The sequence below is a fragment of the Strix uralensis genome, chromosome 2 (assembly GCF_047716275.1).
Source record: "Strix uralensis isolate ZFMK-TIS-50842 chromosome 2, bStrUra1, whole genome shotgun sequence".
NCBI lineage: Eukaryota > Metazoa > Chordata > Aves > Strigiformes > Strigidae > Strix > Strix uralensis.
In genome coordinates this window covers 113,793,669-113,807,221 of record NC_133973.1, presented here as the reverse complement: position 1 = coordinate 113,807,221, position 13,553 = coordinate 113,793,669, and the positions used below count along the sequence as shown (strand labels likewise).

At 39.7% G+C, this 13,553-nt stretch overlaps 1 long non-coding RNA gene across 6 annotated transcripts in view; it reads right to left on the bottom strand.

The window, feature by feature from the left end:
- Window positions 1–11,254: 11,254 nt before the first annotated feature.
- The window catches only part of LOC141939680 (uncharacterized), a 36,547-nt gene continuing 34,248 nt past the window's right edge, over window positions 11,255–13,553 (bottom strand). For all 6 annotated transcript variants that reach the window (XR_012627690.1, XR_012627691.1, XR_012627693.1 and 3 more), the window contains one exon: window positions 11,255–11,863. This is a non-coding gene — a long non-coding RNA (uncharacterized LOC141939680). The remainder of the gene's footprint in view (window positions 11,864–13,553) is intronic.

Below are 13,553 nucleotides of genomic sequence, written 5' to 3'. Positions count from 1 at the left end.
TGGATGACGAGAAGCAGGCCGGGATGGCCAGGCAGCACCCCCAGTGCCCAGCGCTGCTGGAACGATGCCCGCCGCGCCGGCCCGGGCAGCCCAGGGCAGAGTCGGGCTGGGCTGGTGGAAAGCTGGCAATCTGGGCCACGTCTCCCCTGCCCTTCGTTGCCACTCCTCTCCCTGCTTTTCTACGGTCACTTGCACTGTACGAATCATTTGTAGAGGACCACCGAACAGAAGGAATGCCCCTTTACATCTTCTTCGCTGTTTCGTTCCACTTTACTGGTGCAAACAAGGTTGGGAGGAGCACGGTTGTGATAAATCCAAAACCACTGACCTCCCCTGAAAGGCATTATCCGTATGCTTACTAAAGCAACAGAACCTCGAATGAAGAGACCTATATAGAGGTGCACACATTAAAACCCATTCTTACTTGTAACTTGTTACGCTGGCAATATGAGGGGCAGGTAACATTAAGAGATGGTCTGCACAATCCTTAAAAGTTTTGCAGGCCACCTAAACGTGAAAATAGGACAAATCCTTGTGTGCCAGACCACAAACCCTTACAAAACTTCATGGATAGGAGAAAATTTTAAGATAACATGATAATTAAGTAGAATGTCAAAATCAACTATATACATGTGAACATTTGTGATCAATGATAAAATTTAAAGTATTATCATCTGACAAAATAATTGAGTCTCTATCTTTTCTTTGGTGGGATCACAGCTAATAGCATTCAGTAGCAAGAATTAACTACAGTGAAAAGTGAATCCTAGGAAGTTGTGCTTAAGGTCCTAAACAAAACTAGCCTCTAAGTTACCGTGTACCTTTTAATTTAGCCCAACACTGCTTGCTTAGTCCTTAGTAAGAGAGAAACTTAAGAGAATACTAGTCTATTAACTTTAGGCCCATGCAAATGGAAAGCTGTACAAATATCGAGAATTAAAAAAAAGCCCCAAACCCACATCTTAAAGTTATAATTGTACCAATTTCCAGTGCAGCAAGGCCCAAGTTAAATAAACTAGCTTCCTCTTTCTTTAAATATGAATGTGATTTAAAAGAAACCAATATACTTGTACTAGTACTAGCTCACTGCAGACACTTTTATGCTGGGATGGCTCAATTCTGTACTTGCTCGCATCCATGTTAGAGGGATTGAATCATTTTAATTGTATCAGTAGAAGAGTCATGATAAAACTCTGTGAAGATGCACCCAAGTGGACACTTTGCATGGCTTGTCTCTAGGAATTAAGCCACAGAAGAGGCTGTAAGAGAGTGGCTTTGCCACAGACTTACTGTTTGATAATCCTTAGACAAGCCTTTGTGCTCGTTCTTCCTTCTTTAAGCGGGGTGATATTTCTAAAATGTTTATAAGACACAACCAAAGTAAGTCTCAAATGAGCAGATCCCCTAGCAGAGGCCATGGGTGCTGATCTGCTAGAAGGAGTTATCATGGCGGATGGAGTGCAATGACACTCTTCACACTAAGTCTCGGTCCAGAGTGCTACACATTGATGACTGGTCTCAGTGTCACATTGACATTTGTGTCATATTAGACAATGGGAAACAAAAATTGTATTTTTTTTCCCTCACCGGCTTACTTCTTTCAATGCGCCTTTGTGCACAGTACCGTTAAGTCCCATGGAAGTAATATATAGGTTCTATACAGGATATATTAGGTTCCTGTTTAAGAAACTGGCAGTACATGTTAAGATATGTTAAGCTGAGGGCTGTTCAGCCTCACAAGATGCAAACCACCTCCCAATAAGCATCTGAATGTGCAGCAGGGCAACTTGATCATTCAAGAAGTTTATACCAGGGCTTCTTTTGAGTGTCATTCACACTTTCTATCCTTGTCCTCTGGCGATTCACCCATCCAAGAAAACATCCATCTCTCCTCAAAGTCTTCCTAAGGTAACTGGGCCCCTCACAGCTGAGGAACAGGCCCCACAAATCATACACATTTTTACACATCTGCTGACAGTACATTTGTATTAGAATTCATCTTATCCTCCTAGCTAATCCGCAGTCCAGTAATTTCTATCCTGGATCCAATGCCGAAACCAGTTGCTGCTGCTTGGTTATGACTGTTGCTTCCTAACATCTCTTCTCCTTGAGCTGGTGCTTCTTTCAAGACATTGCTGGTGAGAAGGCAATCAAATTCCAAATCTTCTATCGCAATTATTAGTCATTTGGCAAGGTGGGGTGCTTTATGGAAGTCAAAGATCCTTCTAAGTAATGACCCTAATTCTAAAACTGCCTCATTTGTGAAGCAGTGCTGATGGACACATGAAGAGAGTGGTTCTGCTATCTGAAATTGTGAAAATACATGAACAGCAAGGAACACTAATGTTTCTGTCTCAAGGAAAGTCTTTTTTTTTTGGCTGGGTTGTGTCTTAAAGTTTAAACCTTGACACAGAATATGGAGCAGAGGAAAACTGTAGAGGACCAGCGTTTATGTGGCCCAGTGTGCAGGAGCTGATAGCCTTGCATATACTGAATTTCTTTAAAGTTTCTTCAGTGAAAACCAGACCTGAAAGGATGGCATTTATTCCCAGCTGTTGTCTAGAGCCAACAATTTACTAAAAGGTGAGTGATGAAGAGGTTCTGATTACATGACATATTCCTGTAAAGGTTTTCCTTCATCTCTGCTAGTTATATGCTAAGGCCTGTACAGCTTTCTGTATTCCAGTGGGTTTCTTCTGCAGACCTTGACAACAGAAATAAAAAGAATTTACTCATCAGTTGCAGACGGTAGCATTTTTTACGGAAGCAGTATATGTTTCTTCTCTTGTTCATGCTGTGCCACATCCCTTCTGATACTTTACAAATATGCCTTCTTCTGCAAACCTTACTGAAGTCCAAATCTGTTTCCACTTACACTCCACATGACAGGTGCAGTCACTGGGATCACTTGGACAACACACGCCACCTTTGACTTCACACACAGAGGCTTTGCCCAGAGAATGTTCGGATTGTAACAGGCCAATATGACTGCTCTGGAAAAAAAAAGCATATAGCTACACAGGAAGTTTCAAAACCCCTATTTAGTAATTTTGGCGTTTTTCAAACTAGAGTGTGCTTTGGGAAAAGTCACACAGATTGGATGTTATATTGCAAAGCAAGAGTAAGACTATGATTTCTATTAGATATGTGTTTTCAAATACCTCAGTTTTCACAATATCCTTTATAGCTACTTACTTGAAAACTAGTAGAAATGTTTGTAAGGAGCCTTTTGGTTCATCTTCTTTTCCATGCAAGGCAAGCTGAACTTGGGTGGAAACATCAGCTATATATTCTCAACCTTTCTTTAAAGCATACTTTTGTTTTCCATTTTCTTTATCGATAACAGAGAAAGGTCTCTCCAAAGACAGAACTGTTTTTCTAAACAATATGTTTCTGAGTAGGAACAGAAAAGTTCCAACTGAATGATGAATACAAAGTTTTGTTTATTTAAATCAGATCATCCCCTGTATAGCTCAGAACTGAAGGTTTCTAGCAACGACAAACAAGGATGGAGAATCCCAGGAAGTACAGACCACCTGGTTGGCAGTGAAGCCTGATCAAGAGAGAGATGCAGAGTGGGGATCTCATTCTCCCCAGCTTCCAAAATAACTTTGTGAAACACCTTGATGAGACTCCTCCAGCAGAATTTTCACGGAAGTCCTATATAAAGAGCCAGACCTTAGAATGTCTCTGCTCACCTGAGCACTGTGGTTGCTGACAGAGAAAAGGAACTTGCATCAAACTCCAGGAGATGCACGAAATGCAGGACGTGGGGCAAGAAGGTTGCTGTTCCATGCCGCCACCTTCTCTTGCAAATTTTGCTTTCATGTGAAGGACAGTGCTTACTCCCCAGTGGTTTTGGCTGGAAGGCAGATGATTTCATAGCTCACTTTGACAATGAAGAGTTTCAGTGTCATCACTGGACCTCCGGATTTTGTCACTCTGTCCTCCCTCCCAAGGAATGAGATCATTGTTTCTTCAGGTCAAAATTAAGAGAATATTATGGTGAAAATGGCACAACAAAAACTAGCTTGTCAGTCAAATCCAAAGCTACTATTAGGCTATTTTTAATGAGATCTGAAAGCTTTTCTCAACAAAAATGTTACACTTTCAGCTCAAGAGCAAAACGTCTGCAGAGACAAGGCACCCAGGCACATGTATTTATGAGGGAGCTGCTGGTGATTTAGATCATCACTGTTGTTTTCAGACACTTCCAGCTGTACAATGGGTTGTTCGCAGCACACTTGGAAAAATCACTGGCTGTATTTGCCCTTTTCCTGAGGTGGCACTGCCAGCCTGGTCACAACCCAGATGAACAGAATTCTCAGTTGCTTATTAGATGCAGACTTACAACAATTTTTCCTCCGGTGTCTTATTTGAAATCTTCAGGAGATACTTCAAATATTTCCTTAAAACCATTTCTGAATGACTCCATTCAAAGAAATGAGACTTAGCATGGCTGCAAATAGTAACACTGCATGGAATGTGCTTTTCTTTACCTTTCTGGCTGGATTTGCTTAGATTGCATCAAGTAATCTGCATATATTGCTGGTTCTCTTCTGTTAGTGAGCATTACCTAGAGAAGAGGGTTTCAGAAGGCCATTCGTCCTTTCAGTGTGGCTGGCTACTCTAGACGTGTGAGTAGGTGGTGACTGAGGAGAAGTAGAAGCCAGAGAAGGTAACCTCAGCTGATGAAAGGAAGTGGTCTGGGAGAGGGAGAGAGAGCAGGGATGGCACCGGTGCTGCTGTAATACTCCTCGCCAGGCTGCATGTGCGAACCAGCTGATTTTTATGGACATGGGAGCCCTGCAGACAATCCCATTGTTTCTAGAGCTGCTAAGTTCATAAATCAGAGCCAGTACTTACACAATGCGAATAGAATGGGTAGCATTAAGATTTGTATGCTTTTTGAGGAATTAACAGATTTACAGTAAAGTATCCAAAAGTATACCCATACTGTTCAGCTCACGTAGTGGGCAAACTGATGAAGATACAGCAGTATGGACTTTTCTTCTGATGATCAGTATGTCATGAACATTTTTTCACAGTAAAAATGTGTATAGAAAGTAACCATTTCATGGTAACTGTAATGGAAATTATTTACTATTATGACATGTGATTCCTTTAGCATCTTACTCCTTATGTATAAGCACATAATTCTCTAAGTGCCTCTGTGAAGCTTTCAATGCAGTATTTCAGACAGATGGGAACTGTGTTCAGCTTCAACAGCAAAACAGAGTTCAAGAAATGTTCTTCCAGAAGTGCATTATTTCTGAAATCACTGACCTGTTGAGAGTTTGCTTTGCTGAGGTCAGTGCAACATCTACCTATCTCTTCAACTTTTTGGAGACATTGCATCAAATATTCAATTCCTCTCCAAAATCTCCAGACCATTCATGTGATTGTACACTCAACTCCACCACCAAAATAAGAGTTACCAGTTGCTTCTAATAAACCCAAAATGCTGCTGTCCACCTTCACAGGCACTCTCCTCTAAAGGTATTAAGTACTCAGCCTTCCTTACTCCCACTTAGAGGCAGGTAAGTCTCTGATGCTGACACCGCTATTAGACTTCTACACCTGAACAGGCAGAATCCAATCAGGCCTGAGGTGATGGAAAATACCTGAGATTCCCCTCCTTTCTGTTTTACCCAGCCCAGAAGATTCAACAAGATATGCTCCTTCACATCCGGGACCCCTTTAGATAGGCCTCAGTGCTACATGTTAAATTGGAAAGATTCCTTGAGCCAGGTATAGTGCTGGAACAGAGCTACTATTCCCTTATCTATATGCTTTCTGAAAATACACAATATACAAACATCACTCTGACCTGTACTCTGATCCTTTATACAGGACTCTATCTGTATCTGCAACACAGGCTAAACCATCTGCTTCTGAATATGCAGAACACACCTTAACACCAACACAGTCCCCGATATTAGAAATCCTAGCACAGTATTATCTCCACAAAACAGGGAAATAATGTGAATTTATGGGACGCTGATATCCAAAGAAATAGGGGATGCAGCACACATCACTATCTGGTAACTACACAGGATCTGCTGTGATGTCTACACTGCATACAAACAGTTACAGGAACTGCTGGAGGAAATAACCATTAACTTACAGCTTCAAAAAGGAACTTGCATAGTTTGACAGGACAGTCTTGCCCTTTCGCTGAATACATCCAAGCATATATGGCTGTCACCGAGTAGTGTCCGTCTCATCCCTGACAACGCGATGGTAGACAATGGAGTGTTTCTCATTAATTCGAGGAATTGTCCACATGTTCAGCAACTTCGTTAACTTGCTAACTTCCCAGTGAGAAGGAAGGGTGCAAAATGATGCTCAAGGAAGATTACAAGTACTACAAGTTATCAGAGTGAATCACTTAAGGAGGACAAAGAACATATCCTGGAAGAGCAGAAGCCTCAAAAAACTGCAATCCTTTCTCCATCTCTCTCCTTTCTGTCCCCTTTGTCTCCTCTTCTTCTCCCCATTATCCTGCACGAAGATAGAGTATGCACTGTGGCAGCTGTACCTGCTCACCAAATACACATCAGTAGCACTATTTAATAGGAAAGTAATTTTCCAGCCACCACCCCTCTCTCACCACCCCCAGAATGGTTATCCAGTATATATTATACTCCAGTGGGTGCTGCATTGGTCAGACACCTACTATTATATGCAGCCATCCCAATTTATTACTGGTTCAGGAAGAAGGATCACCTCTTAAATGACCATTCAGAGAAATGAAGTAATGCTAGTATTCTTACAGAGACTGTCTCCAGCTTCTATCATAATCATCCTGTTTCTTCTACCATCTTCTTTCCCAGTGCAGTCATTTCCCTTTATTTAAGGGTTCTATTCCAGGATTTGGGAGACTCAGGAGGAGAAACTGAGGCAATCTAGGATGTAAGAAATGACATACTTTATATCAACTAAGCCTGTGATACTAAAAGCTTTCAAGGGAATACTCACTTCTCTCATCCTTTCCAACAACAGATTTGAAAAGGGCTCTTTGCAGGGGAACAACTTCTACCACAGGTCACCCAGTGCTACCAAAATGTTAGTATTAACTTTTTCTTTAACACACACTTGTAGTCTATTTAGATTAGTACTTTCTTAACTAGAGGCCATTTGGCTTTCTATTCTGTCCTTATTCTCCTTTACCCCTTTTTCAGGAGTTTTAGAGGATTTTAAGTCTTTTACATTATTTTAATTCTCCTTTTTTTCTCATTTACCATGTTTCCCTGAACTTTAATTTTGCTGAAACAAATTAAGTCCCTTATTGAATATGCCCCAAGTTTCACTGAGGGAATGCTGCCACAACAGAAAGGCGTATTCTTTTCCAAGTCAAAAAGAAAGACAGTTCGGACAGAAAGTCAATGTGGTGACCTCAAATTTGTGTAAGACACAATGTTAGATAAACTTGCATGAAACTGATCTGCAGCACTCAGAGTTTAAACAGTCTGTAGTTCAATTTAATGAAAATCTGATGGTTTCCATGAAGGATAAGTGTGGGTCTGGCAGTGCGGATTCAATTCAGATGCTGATGCATGATATGCATAAAAGTCGCTGGGTAGGCTGAAATGCTTTGACCAAGCAGGCATCTGATTAGTCTTAGTCTCTTTAAGGTAAATTTAACTCAACCTTGTCCTAAAGTATGGATAAAAATCAAAATGAGTAGCCACTCCCTTGGTATGAAATACTGAAGCAGTAAAACTTTCAAGAGCTTCTTTGAAGCTGTGAGTTTTGATTGTTTGAACTCTTATATGACTTAGTGGAGATAGCTTGTATTACAAAAGAAATTCTTGATATTATGTTATTTCTTTTATTACAGCATAACAGATCACATAACTGTTCTAGGGTTTCCAAATATAAGCAAGTGGGCTACTCACAGGATTCAATGGATGTAAGGGACATGTACATTCACGTCCATTCACAGTCTCTATTTCCAGTGGCCTGGATAGTCTGTTACTAACAAAGGTTTTGCATTCAATCCTACAAAATTTTGGCAAGTACGTATTACCATGTTATCCATAGCACTTAAGGTTTTGATGTATTATTGTTCCTTTACAATTACTATTTTTATTTCACTTCTATTTCCTTAAAAACCTCAACACAGACACAAATAATTTTGCAACCCCTCCTGCACACCCACTCTTGCTGTTTTGATAGCCCTTTTGAACTTTATGAAGCATTTAAATGTTTTTAAAATGATCCATCCTCTTCTGGCTTCTAATAATTACATACCCAGATGTGTTGAAGTCATATTAAATAGTTGTTTATTTTATCTGACCTTGCAAAATCATCAATTTCTGACCATACTAATACAGGAGTAACTAGTGAAGTAATTTTACTTCTGTATATGTGACTAGTAAAATACAGGTTTATGTCTCTTTTTTAATAGAAAAATTAGAGAAGGAATAGAAAAAAGACATAAAAATCATTTGAAAATGTGAAAAAATAATGAGAACCATAAAAAGCTCAATCTGTTTAGCTTAAAAAAAAAAAAAAAAAAAAGACTGAGAAGTAACTTGATTACAGGGTAAAAGCACCTTCCTGGGGAGAAAACAGTGAGAACTAAAGAGCTCTTTAATCCATCAGAGAGAGGCGTAACAAGAATCAATGACTGGAAGCTGAAGGCAAACAAATGCAAATGGAAATAAGGTTGAAAATTTTTAGCAGCAGGCATGATTACTACTTGTATTATCCTAGTACCTGGAAGCCAAGTCATGGATCAGGGCTCCTTCACACTAGATGCTGGTAAAAAAAACCCCAACAAACCAACCCCCCAAAATCCCCAAAAAACCAAACCCAACAAAAATAGAAGCCTCATAAAAGAAAAACAATCCCAGCCAAAAGGTTACAAACAATGCATAAGATGAAGTAACACAATAAATCAATGATAATATATCTGATATGACAGGCAGCAGTTTCAGACCATGGTTTCACGATACAAAGTGCTGTGTTGAAACACTAGCTTAAGGTGATTCTGCCCTATCAAGCCTGATTCTTCCAGCTCCCACAACTTCTCTACAGCTATGAAACTGAAAACTGATCCTTATTAAAAAATATGTTAAAAGCAGGGTTTTCATTTTTTCTTTACAACAAAATGCCAGTGGAACTGGTGTACTTTTGCAAGCATTTTGATTTTTATGAATTTTAGTTAATGGCTTGACCAGAATTTTCCTAATTACCCGTATATCTCAGTATCACCTCTGGCACTGTTTACAGAACAGTGTATTCTGTACAGAATTGTAACAGTTGCTGCATTACTTGTGGGAAGACTGCATAACCCAGAGAAAAATATGCAAAAGCAAAGCATGAGGTTGCTTTGTTTTCCTCACAGCAAATCACTAGCCTAGTCACCAAATCTCAAGCACCATCCATGGATAAGGTGGATCATTAACAAAAACTGAAACCTAGCCCATGGTCTGGCAAGAATTCTCTGAAAAAAAAAACTATCAGCCTAATCGAGTCTAACATAAAAGATAAAGAGATGAGCTTGTGATTCCCAGCACTACTGCTCTGGCACTGGAGTCTACACACCATCATTGGTAGCTTACAAACAGAACATGCCACTAAAGTTTGACCAGGAAGAAGATTAAAGGGGGAAGCTGAGAGCAAAATTTTTCTATTATAAAAGTTTTTGCTACATATTTTTGAGATCAAGAATCATACAGATTACCCCTGAAATTCATCTGGGAGAAAACTGGGAGACTTGAGAAGTACCTCCTCTTATTTTCCAACAGAAAAACATGGACTGGAAAACAACCCACTTTTGCTTTCCATTTCTTTATTTACACTATTAGCAGACTACAGCAACACACTGAACACCCCCAACATCTGTTTTACTGAGAAACTGTGGAGGAGCTCATTTCTTGGGCTAGGAATGCTGAAGAGAAAACAAAAGCTAGGGTAAACTCTCCACAAATGGTCCCTGAGACTGAAGGCAAACCAGGCATGCCCATGGCCTTTGCTACCCAGCCTTCTTCCTTCCCTGCCCTTCCTCCCTAGAGGTGGCCAGCCTCCTCTGACCAGCTGATGTCCTGTATTTCACTGAGCTGAAACATTCACATTCAGATGCTAAACAGGGAAATGGTTAAAACCAGATATGAAAGCATTCATTTTTTCCTGTTCCTTGTTAAAATACTTCAAGCTATAGCTATAATAAGCTACATTAAAAGAATGTTATTTCATTGCAAAGTTTAAATACCTAATAGCCTTAATATTAGGCCTCATCTCCTCTGCTAAACTTTTCCACAGGACCACAGCTGCCCTGTGTGTGCAGGACACACGCTGCTCAGGAAATGAATCAGGATTGTGCATCGAATTAGATTATTTATAGGTTGGTATATGTGTTTGCTCTAGAAGTTGTGCAGAGAACAAGACAGACAACTACAGGAAGAGTGTGATGGGCATGTGGTTAAGGCAGTTGAACGCCACACAGGAACACTCAGTTCTGCCTCTGCCTTCGCCATCAGCTTCTGTGAATGAGGAGCGAGTCAGACCAAGCACCTTGGCAGATGGCCACCAACTTTGTCTTCCTCATTTTCTGGGAGTCCAAACCAAAACACCTCAGGCCTTTCACGTAGAAATGCAAAGCAGCTGATTATAATGGAAGCTTTGGCTTTTGAGGAAGAAATGGAGCTGGAGGCATAAGGTTAAACGGCAGGAGAATTCAATTAATAACATCGACTTTACTACTGACTGAGTGGCTCGGTTTTCTCCTTGGTCAAACAGCACAGCGGTGCTTTTCTGCTGTTCTGCTTTTCTGCTGTTCTGGGAATATGCACAAATTCATCAAATACTGTGAAGCTCTTAGATATCATTGTAATAAGCCTACAAAGAAAAAAATGAAGGTGTTTCTGATTCTCTATATACAGAGAAAGTTTTGGATCTTTTAATCTGTTAATCATCCTATATTGCTACATACTTGTATTAAAAAGTCTATACAATATAAATATTAACACGCATAGAGATGGAGCATATCCATTTTTTCCCCTCAAACTCTATTTTTAATGTGATTTTGCAAAGTCCTTTCCAGCTTCTATAAAGGCTATTTAACTTTAGTATTAGGTGAAACTGCAACAAAGTCATAAGGAATAGGACAGGGAACAGCACTCAGTGTAAACAAAAGATATTCTCTGGTTCACAAAAATAAAAATATTCTCTCTCAGCTGTATAGTGTGTCCTGTAACCACAGCCACAGAAATAGAAAAGCAACAGGAGAGCTAGTAAAAGTTAGTGCCTTTTCCTACTTATTTTATTGGTCTACATCACAGTGTATCATCATATTGAAAGCTTTCAGTAATAGTAGTCTACTAAGAAAATAGCACATTGAAAAATAAAATAAAATAGGTGTACTTCGTGTCCAACGAATAAAAAACAAATCTACCAACATCTTTGAAAATGACCTGAATAGAGTTCCCACAGTTACTTTGACTTCAAAATCTGAGTTAAGAGAAATACCACAACGACTGAAAATGCAGGTGATGATCTCCTCCGTTTTAGGTAGGAAGTCATTGAAATGTAAAAATATAACACAATAATCACAGCAATCATGAGTTTTTGGCACATGACACAACAGAAGTATTGTAACAATGTCTGACAACATCCCAAGCACACAGTGTCTGAATGCTACTGAAGTAGATGTGCATGAGACTCAGACAATACTGTTTTGTAGGATAATTTTCATGAATTAGAAGCAAATAGGGAAATAAAATAGAAATTTAGGTTCAGGCCTACAATCAGATCTTCAGAGTAGAAACTTGCAGTCATCCAGAGTCCCATTAACTCAGTCACGTCCCACGGCTATCGAGGTCCACTTGAACAAATCCAGTGGCAGGATTAGAGCCTAAGTATGTAAACAGAAAAAGGATGAAATCAGGTTCCATAGTGCACAACTCTAATTAAAGAAACACCAAACTAGTCCCAGAAAAATAATCTGAGTGTCTAGACCATTACAAGATTTACATTTTTACCACAAAATGCTGCAGACACAGGAAAGGCTGCAGTGGTATCTCACATCTAGAGGTTTATACAGCATTAATTGATCACAGCATACTCCCCTTCAGGCAAACACAAGTACCTGCAGTGCGTTTGCTCACCTCCTGCCTGCTGCTGCTTTTACATATTTATGTATAATTTGTTTTATTTTAAATAGAGTGGTCTAAAATCAATAAAGGTGATATTTTTATCTTCATCAACTCTTAATTTCTAGACATGTAGATTTTTAGTCTCTAACTAACATAGAGGCAAAACCTAAAATGACATAATCTTACTATATTTTGAAACATTGTAAAACTGACAGAAAGTAATATTCTTTCTGTAAAAACGTTCACTGTTATGCCCATCTGAAGGTTGTGAGAAGTTCTAACTTGGCAGTGTGTTAGATGAAGTCACTGTTTATGCTGATGTTTCTCCCTAACATACTAATAAAAGCTCACAGTAGCACACACACCTAGAATCATACACAATTGCCGGTGAGAAAATGTACCATCTCAAAAAAATGTCTAGTTTGTAAGGAGGTTTGCCTACTGAAATACAGGCTTTAATACAATAGGAATGTGTGACAGCAGCAGTGAAGACACTACAGGGGAATCAGGTTTATGGCAGAACAAGCACACAGAGCCACAGGCTACACCACAGAGTATCATGTCATCTGAACTTCAGCAGCAGCACTTATCACCCACCCCAGGAAGGGGTCTGTGCCTCCTGCTGCACCTTGCACCTTCCTTTTCCATCACTGCACCTTACACCTTCACTGGTACTACCTCTTTGAGGTAGCCAGACCAAAGACAGTAAGAGGTTGTCCAGGAGTATGATACCGCTCTTCCCTTTACTATAGTGGAGTTATACCTTCAGAGATCAGCATGTAACCAGACAAATCAATATGAACACACTTTCTGTCAAAAAAAAAGTGTTCAGGAGAATCAGCTATCTCTGATCACTTTTACTTCTTCTTGATGGCTTAAGATGCAGCAAGATCCTTTATATACTACAGAAATTAGTAAGTTTAAAAATTATTCCAAGGTAAGTGAGGACATGAACAGCTGAAATTCATTGAAAGAGATGTTGATTTGTCTATAGCACTGATGGAGAGGTAAGGACTCAAATTGTTATTTTTTCCAGGTGGAAAAAAAATACTACATACGAAGTTTTTTATTCACTATGCACATGGACATTAAGATGCCCTTTTTGCCGAGATGTGACACCGAGTTTACTTGGACTACTTGCATATGAGGAAACTCATAGATATGCAAGACAGATGTGATTTCCAAAATCTATGGGAGAAGGTAATGGTTTTGTTGTCTTACTGTTGTTGTTAGCGCAGGATAGATATCAAAATCTTTATTTCCATTTTAATGTTGAATTCCCAGCTGTATACCACATGCATGTCAGAAACTGGTAACACCACTCTTCGAATATAGAGTCATATTTTGGTTATTTTATCTCAAGAGAGTTACAGACTAAAACCTGGCTGCCGCTCAGTAAGCGGACCGGGGAGGGGGCAGAAAGCACACCCCAGCAGGGCTCTGCCTCGC